This window comes from Salmo trutta, chromosome 32 (genome assembly GCF_901001165.1).
Source record: "Salmo trutta chromosome 32, fSalTru1.1, whole genome shotgun sequence".
NCBI lineage: Eukaryota > Metazoa > Chordata > Actinopteri > Salmoniformes > Salmonidae > Salmo > Salmo trutta.
Genome location: NC_042988.1, coordinates 44,304,592 through 44,317,944, shown reverse-complemented (window position 1 = coordinate 44,317,944; position 13,353 = coordinate 44,304,592). Strand labels below are relative to the sequence as shown.

Genomic DNA, 13,353 nt, shown 5'->3' with positions numbered 1-13,353 from the left:
CCTTGTACAAACACCTAACTTTTCAAATGTTCAAATCAAAAGGCTATTGCACAGAAAAACGTGGCCAGTCATGTGCATCGTGAATTCAGAAGTGCTGGACACCAGCATACTAAACTAAAGCACTGATCATTGGGAACGAGATCAGAATGACTGCTAAGGCTTGATCCATACATTCAATAATTAAATAGGTAGCCACGCCTTCAAAACTAAACCAATCCATATGTTCAAATCAAAAGGCCTGATTAACATGACATTACTAATGCAGCCACATCCTGAGTCCCCGGTGCCGACACATTCACAAATCAAAAGGCCTGATTAACATGACATTACTAATGCAGCCACATCCTGAGTCCCCGGTGCCGACACATTCACAAATCAAAAGGCCTGATTAACATGACATTACTAATGCAGCCACATCCTGAGTCCCCGGTGCCGACACATTCACAAATCAAAAGGTCGTTTAGTTTTTAGTTTAAAAGCTCAGACGAAGGGCACGAGAACAATAAAACACTTTTCAATGAGAAAACAGAATTCGACTTTGGTTAAAAAGAAAAAAACACTTCTGTTTTCAGAGATTCTGCCTACGAGGCAATACTGTGATCATTTTAGGGAAAACCCAAACTATTTAGCCGACATTTGAACACCACCGCAGAAACTTCAGCTATTCAGCGTTTTCCCAAAGAAGTAGCCCAGTTGTGTTGTTTGTCTAGAGAACTAGTCGCAGCCCGCCTCTTCTAATGCATTGTGGGGAAAGTGTACATCAAATTCTACTAGATAAAGAGCTGAGATGAGTGCAACATCCTGGCATTTGAACCAAATTCACACACTATAAAACATGACATTTTCTGCATACTGAGGACGTGTCATGCTGAGAATGAATCATACTGAGAATGGATCATACAGAGAATGAATCATACTGAGAATGGATCATACTGAGAATGGATCATACAGAATGGATCATACTGAGAATGGATCATACAGAATGCATCATACTGAGAATGGATCATACTGAGAATGGATCATACAGAGAATGAATCATACTGAGAATGGATCATACTGAGAATGGATCATACTGAGAATGGATCATACAGAGAATGGATCATACAGAATGGATCATACAGAGGATGTCATGCTGAAAATGGATCATACAGAATGGATCATACAGAATGGATCATACAGAATGGATCACACTGAGAATGGATCATACTGAGAATGGATCATGTGCAATAGTGTTGTTTAGTGTTGTATAGGGGTTGGGCCGGTAGCACAACCCCTATACAATCAGCTGTTGTCAAAGCTGAAAGGAGAATGACAGCAGGGAATTTAAAGCCTTACAGCTCCTACAGCCCCTACAGCTAGATTTTCAAAATGTTGCATACAATTTAAACTGTATTGTTTCTCATACTCAAATGACCTACTATTGAGTATGGGCTTTGGGACACGGGACTAGGCACTGAAATGCTGCATGAATTACAGTTAGTTGCAGTCTGTGTTTCTTTGTAAGACTGGACTGAAAAGACTGCAGAGACGAGGCCTAAATGGAATCACATTTCACAGTAACTCACACACACACACACACACACACACACACACACACACACACACACACACACACACACACACACACACACACACACACACACACACACACACACACACACACACACACATTCCTTTTAGAGTAAGAGAAGCACAGTCTGTCTCCACAGGGCCATCACCAGACATACAGACAGCTGGCATAGTTTAGCTGCCCATTCACACACACTGTAGTTCAATGTGTGTGTGTTCAGACTAAGTGGTGTGGAGTGTGTGTAGTCTATTATTGACTGTGTGTTTAGAGAGGTTGGTACATTGTTATTATAGGGACACAACTGCACCTTCTAATGTCATTAACACATCTGTGTGTGTGTGTGTGTGTGTGTGTGTGTGTGTGTGTGTGTGTGTGTGTGTGTGTGTGTGTGTGTGTGTGTGTGGGTGGGTTGGTTGGTTCTTCTATCCTTGTAGGGACCTACAATCCCCAAAAGTCCCCACAAGGTTATTTTAAATTTAGGGGTAAGGTTTAGAGTTAAGGTTACAATTAGAATTAGGTTTAGGGTAAGTGTGAGGGGTTAGGTTTAGGTTTGGTTTACAGGTTAAGGTTAGGGTTAAGGTTGGAGTTAGGGTTAGGGGTCAGAGTATGTGAGATGGAGTGTGCCCAATTTGACTGGAGCGCAGAGCGAGATTCCCCAAAAGCTGGAGCGTTGGGCTTCTCACCCTCTCCAATCTGGCTCCAGCAACGTTCACTTCCCTAGCTCAGGGAGCGCCCGGCCCAGCATGCATTTGTAGTCTAATTGATTGCCACTATAGCCCCTTGCTTTAGCTACTGTCATGGAGTTCACTAAATATTTTCATCAAGAAACTGATAAAACACACAGGTGCTAAATCAAGGTGACTTACAAAGATGAGGACCAAGAGCAAGAGAGGCAGTGTGGTGATGTAGTGTCCACAACTAAAGAGAGGCAGTGTGGTGATGTAGTGTCCACAACTAAAGAAGAGAGGCAGTGTGGTGATGTAGTGTCCACAACTAAAGAAGAGAGGCAGTGTGGTGATGTAGTGTCCACAACTACAGAAGAGAGGGAGTGTGGTGATGTAGTGTCCACAACTAAAGAAGAGAGGCAGTGTGGTGATGTAGTGTCCACAACTATAGAAGAGAGGGAGTGTGGTGATGTAGTGTCCACAACTAAAGAAGAGAGGGAGTGTGGTGATGTAGTGTCCACAACTAAAGAGAGGGAGTGTGGTGATGTAGTGTCCACAACTAAAGAAGAGAGGCAGTGTGGTGATGTAGTGTCCACAACTAAAGAGAGGGAGTGTGGTGATGTAGTGTCCACAACTAAAGAAGAGAGGCAGTGTGGTGATGTAGTGTCCACAACTAAAGAAGAGAGGGAGTGTGGTGATGTAGTGTCCACAACTAAAGAGAGGGAGTGTGGTGATGTAGTGTCCACAACTAAAGAAGAGAGGGAGTGTGGTGATGTAGTGTCCACAACTAAAGAAGAGAGGGAGTGTGGTGATGTAGTGTCCACAACTAAAGAAGAGAGGCAGTGTGGTGATGTAGTGTCCACAACTAAAGAAGAGAGGCAGTGTGGTGATGTAGTGTCCACAACTAAAGAAGAGAGGCAGTGTGGTGATGTAGTGTCCACAACTAAAGAAGAGAGGGAGTGTGGTGATGTAGTGTCCACAACTATAGAAGAGAGGGAGTGTGGTGATGTAGTGTCCACAACTAAAGAAGAGAGGCAGTGTGGTGATGTAGTGTCCACAACTAAAGAGAGGGAGTGTGGTGATGTAGTGTCCACAACTAAAGAAGAGAGGCAGTGTGGTGATGTAGTGTCCACAACTAAAGAGAGGGAGTGTGGTGATGTAGTGTCCACAACTAAAGAAGAGAGGCAGTGTGGTGATGTAGTGTCCACAACTAAAGAAGAGAGGGAGTGTGGTGATGTAGTGTCCACAACTAAAGAAGAGAGGGAGTGTGGTGATGTAGTGTCCACAACTAAAGAAGAGAGGGAGTGTGGTGATGTAGTGTCCACAACTAAAGAAGAGAGGCAGTGTGGTGATGTAGTGTCCACAACTATAGAAGAGAGGCAGTGTGGTGATGTAGTGTCCACAACTAAAGAAGAGAGGGAGTGTGGTGATGTAGTGTCCACAACTAAAGAAGAGAGGCAGTGTGGTGATGTAGTGTCCACAACTAAAGAAGAGAGGCAGTGTGGTGATGTAGTGTCCACAACTAAAGAAGAGAGGCAGTGTGGTGATGTAGTGTCCACAACTATAGAAGAGAGGCAGTGTGGTGATGTAGTGTCCACAACTAAAGAAGAGAGGCAGTGTGGTGATGTAGTGTCCACAACTATAGAAGAGAGGCAGTGTGGTGATGTAGTGTCCATAACTATAGAAGAGAGGCAGTGTGGTGATGTAGTGTCCACAACTAAAGAAGAGAGGGAGTGTGGTGATGTAGTGTCCACAACTAAAGAGAGGCAGTGTGGTGATGTAGTGTCCACAACTAAAGAAGAGAGGGAGTGTGGTGATGTAGTGTCCACAACTAAAGAAGAGAGGGAGTGTGGTGATGCAGTGTCCACAACTAAAGAAGAGAGGGAGTGTGGTGATGTAGTGTCCACAACTAAAGAAGAGAGGGAGTGTGGTGATGTAGTGTCCACAACTAAAGAAGAGAGGCAGTGTGGTGATGTAGTGTCCACAACTAAAGAACCATTGTGGAATCTGAAACGACACCTATCCTGAAAGTATGATGGTGTTCTTACTGTGTACATGCCAACAGAAAGAACGAGGTGGGTAGATAACTAACTGTGTTATTGTAGCAAAGTATTTATTAACTAAAATTCAGATCTCTTAAACATTTCAGTTCATTTTTGTTCTATTATCTATACGATAGGGCATAATTGATTTTAGCCCAATAGGCCTGGCAGTCCCATGTTCAAGGAGCTTTCTGTTTTGATTGGGTTGTTTTGCCTAAAAGCCTTTAGGCCTACCTATAGATATAATAACTCTGCATCTCTGCCCAGCCTGGATAGAGCGGCCAAAAGGGTGTTTATCATCCCCAGTGGCTCTGCAAGTGAGGAGAGGATGTTGTCCATGTCACGTCCTGACCATAGAAAGATGTTATTTTCTATGGTAGAGTAGGTCAGGGCGTGACAGGTTTTTTTTTCTGGTTTAGATTTTCTATGTTGTTATGTTCTAGTTTTTGTATTTCAATGTTGGGTTTTGTTTGGGATGATCTCCAATTAGAGGCAGCTGGTCATCGTTGTCTCTAATTGGAGATCATACTTAAGTAGGGGTTTTTCCCACCTGGGTTTGTGGGAGATTGTTTTTGAGTAGTGTATGTTTCACCTCTGCGTCACGGTTTGTTGTTTTGTTTAATCAGTTTATTTATGTATCGCATAGTTTCACAGTGAAAATAAAATGTGGAACGACACACACGCTGCACTTTGGTCCGCTCCTTCCTACGACAATCGTGACAGTCCACCGCTGTCCTGCTCTCCAGTCACCATCACATGAGCCTGCAGACAGACTGGCCAAAATCCTGGTTCTAAAAATGAATTCTAAAAATGAATTCAAAAGCACTAATAAGTCCTTTTAACTTAATTTGTATTTAATTCTAAGTAAGTCACAGGCCATACAACTAAATGTTGTTTAAATGCTGAGTGCTTTATGTCCCTACCAGCCACTCCCAAATGTTTCACAATGTATTTCTTTGTAGACTATACCCTTGAAATCATTGAAATAATACAGCCTAAATACTTCATTTTTGTTCCTTCTTAGTCTCCCTGTCTGGCTCTTAACCGATTGAGAGTGTTTATATGCTGTTTAATATGACATATAGCCTATTGAGTGTTTATATGCTGTTTAATATGACATGTGTCCTATTCAGAGTGTTTATATGCTGTTTAATATGACATGTAGCCTATTCAGAGTGTTTATATGCTGTTTAATATGACATGTAGCCTATTCAGAGTGTTTATATGCTGTTTAATATGACATGTAGTCTATTCAGAGTGTTTATATGCTGTTTAATATGACATGTATCCTATTCAGAGTGTTTATATGGTGTTTAATATGACATGTAGTCTATTCAGAGTGTTTATATGCTGTTTAATATGACATGTAGCCTATTCAGAGTGTTTATATGCTGTTTAATATGACATGTATCCTACTCAGAGTCTGTATATGCTGTTTAATATGACATGTAGTCTATTCAGAGTGTTTATATGCTGTTTAATATGACATGTAGCCTATTCAGAGTGTTTATATGCTGTCTAATATGACATGTAGCCTATTCAGAGTGTTTATATGCTGTTTAATATGACATGTAGCCTATTTGAAATGATGAGCGCTTCTTACAATCACCTTTTCATGTTAATTATAAATCTTATCATTCAAATCCATATGGTTTGATTTCAATACTTCAAAACCCAAATGGTAGGTTCAGGTAGACACAAAAATAGATGGCTGCTGGTTACATTGTGATTTTAATCCATGGAGTGAATTTGGAGCTGGAGTTTTTCCCAGTGAGCATAGAGCGGAGTTTAGGGAGCGGAGAGGACAGGGAGCGGTGTTTAGGGAGCGGTAGGAGAGGACAGGGAGCGGTGTTTAGGGAGCGGTGTTTAGGGAGGGGTAGTAAAGGACAGGGAGCAGTGTTTAGGGAGCGGTGTTTAGGGAGCGGTGTTTAGGGAGCGGTAGGAGAGGACAGGGAGCGGTGTTTAGGGAGCGGTGTTTAGGGAGCGGTGTTTAGGGAGCGGTGTTTAGGGAGCGGTGTTTAGGGAGCGGAGAGGACAGGGAGCGGTGTTTAGGGAGCGGAGAGGACAGGGAGCGGTGTTTAGGGAGCGGAGAGGACAGGGAGAGGTGTTTAGGGAGCGGTAGTAAAGGACAGGGAGCAGTGTTTAGGGAGCGGTGTTTAGGGAGCGGTAGTAAAGGACAGGGAGCAGTGTTTAGGGAGCGGTGTTTAGGGAGCGGAGAGGACAGGGAGCGGTGTTTAGGGAGCAGTGTTTAGGGAGCGGTAGTAAAGGACAGGGAGCAGTGTTTAGGGAGCGGTGTTTAGGGAGCGGAGAGGACAGGGAGCGGTGTTTAGGGAGCAGTGTTTAGGGAGCGGTAGTAAAGGACAGGGAGCGGTGTTTAGGGAGCGGTAGGAGAGGACAGGGAGCGCCGGAGTGACACCTCTCCATGAATGGGATTTCTAACCACTCAACTCCACTCACATGTTAGGGGTTAGGGAAAATAGGATTTCCAATGGAAATCAATTCAAATCAAATCAAAGTTTATTTGTCACGTGCGCCGAATGCAACAGGTGAAATGCTTACTTACAGGCTCTAACCAATAGTGCAAAAAAGGTATTAGGTGAACAATAGGTAAGTAAAGAAATACAAACAACAGTAAAAAGACAATGAAAAATAACAGTAGCGAGGCTACATACAGGTACCGGTTAGTCAGGCTGATTGAGGTAGTATGTACATGTAGATATGGTTAAAGTGACTATGCATATATGATAAACAGAGAGTAGCAGTAACGTAAAAGAGGGGTTGGCGGGTGGTGGGTGGCGGGACACAATGCAGATTTTAGGTCCCCACGAGGATAGAATAACATAACGTGTGTGTGTGTTTGTGTGTGTGTGTGTTTGTGTGTTAACATCCTGCCAATACAGATATTCTAAAGGCTAAGAGAGCATACAAAGATTTTCTGAAGTAGCAGATATCAAGACTGCACTCTTATAAAAAAATGTGCTATCTGGAACCTAATGTTATATGATGTACTGTAGGACTGGGCGATATGACGATATATATCGTGTGATGATAGAAAAACGTACATTGTTTCATATTATGCTCTATCGTTTATTTCATTGTGACGCAAATCAGACTATTTACGGCAATATTTTTCGTCAATTGGACGACGCTTTGTGTCAGGTTATCACCCTGTGGTATCAGGTTAGGGTTAGGGCTGGTATCAGGTTAGGGTTAGGGCTGGTATCAGGTTAGGGTTAGGGCTGGTATTAGGTTATCACCCTGTGGTATCAGGTTAGGGTTAGGGCTGGTATCAGGTTAGGGTTAGGGCTGGTATTAGGTTATCACCCTGTGGTATCAGGTTAGGGTTAGGGCTGGTATCAGGTTAGGGTTAGGGCTGGTATCAGGTTAGGGTTAGGGCTGGTATTAGGTTATCACCCTGTGGTATCAGGTTAGGGTTAGGGCTGGTATCAGGTTATCACCCTGTGATATCAGGTTAGGGTTAGGGCTGGTATCAGGTTATAACCCTGTGGTATCAGGTTAGGGTTAGGGCTGGTATCAGGTTAGGGTTAGGGCTGGTATCAGGTTAGGGTTAGGGATGTTATCAGGTTATCACCCTGTGGTATCAGGTTAGGGTTAGGGCTGGTATCAGGTTAGGGTTAGGGCTGGTATCAGGTTATCACCCTGTGGTATCAGGTTAGGGTTAGGGCTGGTATCAGCTTAGGGTTAGGGATGTTATCAGGTTAGGGTTAGGGCTGGTATCAGCTTAGGGTTAGGGCTGGTATCAGCTTAGGGTCAGGGCTGGTATCAGGTTAGGGTTAGGACTGGTATCAGGTTATCACCCTGTGGTATCAGGTTAGGGTTAGGGCTGGTATCAGGTTAGGGTTAGGGCTGGTATCAGGTTAGGGTTAGGGATGTTATCAGGTTTTCACCCTGTGATATCAGGTTAGGGTTAGGGCTGGTATCAGGTTATCACCCTGTGATATCAGGTTAGGTTAGGGCTGGTATCAGTACTGGCACCCTGTCAAACACTGAGAAATAATTATGGTGGCAGTAGAGCACCCTGTCCCTCTTCAGCTCTGCTAGGGTGTGTGTGTGTGTGTGTGTGTGTGTGTGTGTGTGTGTGTGTGTGTGTGTGTGTGTGTGTGTGTGTGTGTGTGTGTGTGTGTGTGTGTGTGTGTGTGTGTGTGTGTTATCCAGCACCCTCTCGTTCTCACAGTACTGTGAACCCTAATCCTCTCCTCTTACACAATGCTGGATCTGATAACAACTAAACAGAGAAACTCTCTCTCACACACACAAACACACACACACACACACACACACACACACACACACGCAGGTATTTACTGACTGGGGTTGGGTTTTGTGGGAAAGAGTGGGGGGGCTGAGGGTGTATAGTGGTGGTGGTTATATAGTGGGGGGGCTGAGAGTGTGTAGTGGTTATATAGTGGGGGGGGCTGAGGGTGTGTAGTGGTTATATAGTGGGGGGCTGAGGGTGTGTAGTGGTTATATAGTGGGGGGGCTGAGGGTGTGTAGTGGTTATATAGTGGGGGGCTGAGGGTGTGTAGTGGTTATATAGTGGGGGGCTGAGGGTGTGTAGTGGTTATATAGTGGGGGGGCTGAGGGTGTGTAGTGGTTATATAGTGGGGTGGCTGAGGGTGTGTAGTGGTTATATAGTGGGGGGGGCTGAGGGTGTGTAGTGGTTATATAGTGGGGGGCTGAGGGTGTGTAGTGGTTATATAGTGGGGGGGGGCTGAGGGTGGTTATATAGAGGGGGGGCTGAGGGTGGTTATATAGAGGGGGGGCTGAGGGTGTGTAGTGGTTATATAGTGGGGGGGCTGAGGGTGTGTAGTGGTTATATAGTGGGGGGGGCTGAGGGTGTGTAGTGGTTATATAGGGGGGGGCTGAGGGTGTGTAGTGGTTATATAGTGGGGGGCTGAGGGTGTGTAGTGGTTATATAGTGGGGGGCTGAGGGTGTGTAGTGGTTATATAGGGGGGGGCTGAGGGTGTGTAGTGGTTATATAGTGGGGGGCTGAGGGTGTGTAGTGTTATATAGTGGGGGGGCTGAGGGTGTGTAGTGGTTATATAGTGGGGGGGCTGAGGGTGTGTAGTGGTTATATAGTGGGGGGCTGAGGGTGTGTAGTGGTTATATAGTGGGGGGTCTGAGGGTGTGTAGTGGTTATATAGTGGGGGGTCTGAGGGTGTGTAGTGGTTATATAGTGGGGGTCTGAGGGTGTGTAGTGGTTATATAGTGGGGGGCTGAGGGTGTGTAGTGGTTATATAGTGGGGTGGCTGAGGGTGTGTAGTGGTTATATAGTGGGGGGGCTGAGGGTGTGTAGTGGTTATATAGTGGGGGTCTGAGGGTGTGTAGTGGTTATATAGTGGGGGGTCTGAGGGTGTGTAGTGGTTATATAGTGGGGGGTCTGAGGTGTTGTAGTGGTTATATAGTGGGGTGGCTGAGGTGTGTAGTGGTATATAGTGGGGGGGGCTGAGGGTGTGTAGGGTTATATAGTGGGGGGCTGCGAGTGTGTAGTGTTATATAGTGGGGGGCTGAGGGTGTGTAGTGGGTATATAGTGGGGGTCTGAGGGTGTGTAGTGGTTATATAGTGGGGGGCTGAGGGTGTGTAGTGGTATATAGTGGGGGGGCTGAGGGTGTGTAGTGGTTATATAGTGGGGGCTCTGAGGGTGTGTAGTGGTTCTATAGTGGGGGGTCTGAGGGTGTGTAGTGGTTATATAGTGGGGGGCTGAGGGTGTGTAGTGGTTATATAGTGGGGGGCTGAGGGTGTGTGTAGTGTTATATAGTGGGGGGCTGAGGGTGGTTATATAGTGGGGGGGGCTTCTGAGGGTGGTAGTGGTTATATAGTGGGGGGGTGAGGGTGTGTAGTGGTTATATAGTGGGGGGCTGAGGGTGTGTAGTGGTTATATAGTGGGGGCGCTGAGGGTGTGTAGTGGTTATATAGTGGGGGGGCTGAGAGTGTGTAGTGGTTATATAGTGGGGGGGCTGAGGGTGTGTAGTGGTTATATAGTGGGGGGTCTGAGGGTGTGTAGTGGTTATATAGTGGGGTGGCTGAGGGTGTGTAGTGGTTATATAGTGGGGGGCTGAGGGTGTGTAGTGGTTAAATAGTGGGGGGGCTGAGGGTGGTTATATAGTGGGGGGGGCTGAGGGTGAGTAGTGGTAGTGGTTATATAGTGGGGGGTCTGAGGGTGTGTAGTGGTTATATAGTGGGGGGGCTGAGGGTGTGTAGTGGTTAAATAGTGGGGGGGCTGAGGGTGTGTAGTGGTTATATAGTGGGGGGTCTGAGGGTGTGTAGTGGTTATATAGTGGGGGGGCTGAGGGTGTGTAGTGGTTATATAGTGGGGGTCTGAGGGTGTGTAGTGGTTATATAGTGGGGGGTCTGAGGGTGTGTAGTGGTTATATAGTGGGGGGCTGAGGGTGTGTAGTGGTTATATAGTGGGGGGTCTGAGGGTGTGTAGTGGTTATATAGTTGGGGGTCTGAGGGTGTGTAGTGGTTATATAGTGGGGGGGCTGAGGGTGTGTAGTGGTTATATAGTGGGGGGGCTGAGGGTGTGTAGTGGTTATATAGTGGGGGGCTGAGGGTGTGTAGTGGTTATATAGTGGGGGGGCTGAGGGTGTGTAGTGGTTATATAGTGGGGGGGCTGAGGGTGTGTAGTGGTTATATAGTGGGGGGCTGAGGGTGGTTATATAGTGGTGGTGGTTATATAGTGGGGGGGCTAAGGGTGGTTATATAGTGGTGGTGGTTATATAGTGGGGGCTGAGGGTGGTTCGTGGTTATATAGTGGGGGTTGAGGGTGGTTCGTGGTTATATAGTGGGGGTTGAGGGTGGTTCGTGGTTATATAGTGGTGGTGGTTATATAGTGGGGGGGCTAAGGGTGGTTATATAGTGGTGGTGGTTATATAGTGGGGGCTGAGGGTGGTTCGTGGTTATATAGTGGGGGTTGAGGGTGGTTCGTGGTTATATAGTGGTGGTGGTTATATAGTGGGGGGGCTGAGGGTGGTTATATAGTGGTGGTGGTTATATAGTGGGGGGGCTGAGGGTGGTTATAGGGGGGTTTCTAGTGGTGGTGACCTTCTGTCTATCCACCCGCACCTCTACTCTCAATATATATATATATACCCCTACTCACCCCCTTCCATCTCCCCCTACTCTCCCCCTTCCTCTCCTTCTATCTCCCCCTACTCTCCCCCTTCCTCTCCTTCTATCTTCCCCTACTCTCCCCCTTCCATCTCTCCCTACTCTCCCCCTTCCATCTCTCCCTACTCTCCCCCTTCCATCTCCCCCTACTCTCCCCCTTCCTCTCCTTCTATCTCTCCATACTCTCCCCCTTCTATCTCTCCCTACTCTCCCCCTTCCTCTCCTTCTATCTCTCCCTACTCTCCCCCTTCCTCTCCTTCTATCTCTCCCTACTCTCCCCCTTCCTCTCCTTCTATCTCTCCCTACTCTCCCCCTTCCTCTCCTTCTATCTTCCCCTACTCTCCCCCTTCTATCTCTCCCTACTCTCCCCCTTCCTCTCCTTCTATCTCTCCCTACTCTCCCCCTTCCATCTCCCCCTACTCTCCCCCTTCCATCTCCCCCTACTCTCCCCCTTCCTCTCCTTCTATCTCTCCCTACTCTCCCCCTTCCATCTCTCCCTACTCTCCCCCTTCCTCTCGTTCCATCTCCCCCTTCCCTTCCTCTCTCCCCTGGACCTATCTGGTTTAAGTGAGAGGACCAGACAACACTCAGATGTTTAAATAGTTAGATGTGACATGATGTGTTGGGATCCCAACATAGTTCCTCCAGGGCACCAGACCTGCTAAAGGAGAGCTGTCCCATGGACATGCAGGCGCAGAGTCACGTGTCTGGGCTTGTCCCGACACCAACTCCCCCTCTCCTCCAACATTCCATGAAGGTATACTCTCTGACGACCCCAATACTATTACCAGCACACACAAACGCTGACACACACACACACACACACACACACACACACACACACACACACACACACACACACATAAACCCATGATGACACGTGCAAACACACTCAATTACACACACACACACGTGCCATTCTGTCTACCTGTAAACATCCCCTTCTCTCACCAGAGCACACCTGGAAGTGAAATTCCGAGCGGCCATTTTTGCAATGTCGTAACGCTGGAAATAAAAGCCAGGACATACTGCTTGGGGCGTGCGCACACACACACACACACACACACACACACACACACACACACTTAAAGAGCACCTTGGTTGTGAATTAAACACTTGGACACTTACATCACTGTGCCTCTATGAAAAGATCAGAGTCCCTGAGGGATATAATAGCAGGGATTCTTGTTATCACAGAAGGGCTTTTAGCAACAGATCTAGGATCAGATTGTCCAACACTCAGTCCTAGACGTAACCATTGGGCCAGTGGTTCTTAATCCTGGTCCTAGGGACCCAAAGGGGTGTACATTTTTAAAATGTATTTTTTATTTCACCTTTCTTTAACCAGGTAGGCCAGTTGAGAACAAGTTCTCATTTACAACTGCGACCTGGCCAAGATAAAGCATAGCAGTGCGACAAAAACAACAAAACAGAGTTACACATAAACAAATGTACAGTCAATAACACAAAAGAAAGATCTATGTACAGTGTGTGCAAATTTAGAAGAGTAGGGAGATACATGTTGTTTTGACCCTAGCACTACACACCTGATTCCACTAATTAAGCTCCATGATGGGTCGATTATTGGAATCTGGTGTGTAGTGCTAAAGGATTAATAAATATCTGATCTCAATCGTTTGTTGCTTGATTCCTTGCATCCTCTTCTCACCTCGTTGTCATTGGACCTTGGACCTCCTTGTCCAATAGGGAGAGAGGACGTGAAGAATCCCAGGAAGACACATTGAGAGAGAACCCCTGTATCACTAGGTAGTGTTCCATAGCTTAGAAACAGAATCCTCTCTCCCCTAAAGTCATCACTAATGTGGTACGACTGCTTTAATGTGATGATATCTATGTAGTTGGAACCAGCTGCTTTAATGTGATGATATCTATGTAGTGGAACCAGCTGCTTTAATGTGATGATATCTATGTAGTTGGAACCA

General features: G+C 46.2%; 1 protein-coding gene across 1 annotated transcript in view; it reads right to left on the bottom strand.

Annotated features, from left to right (window-relative positions):
* LOC115171990 (septin-9) overlaps positions 1-13,353 on the bottom strand; it is a gene marked incomplete in the record, with an annotated part of 212,274 nt that overhangs the window by 176,569 nt on the left and 22,352 nt on the right.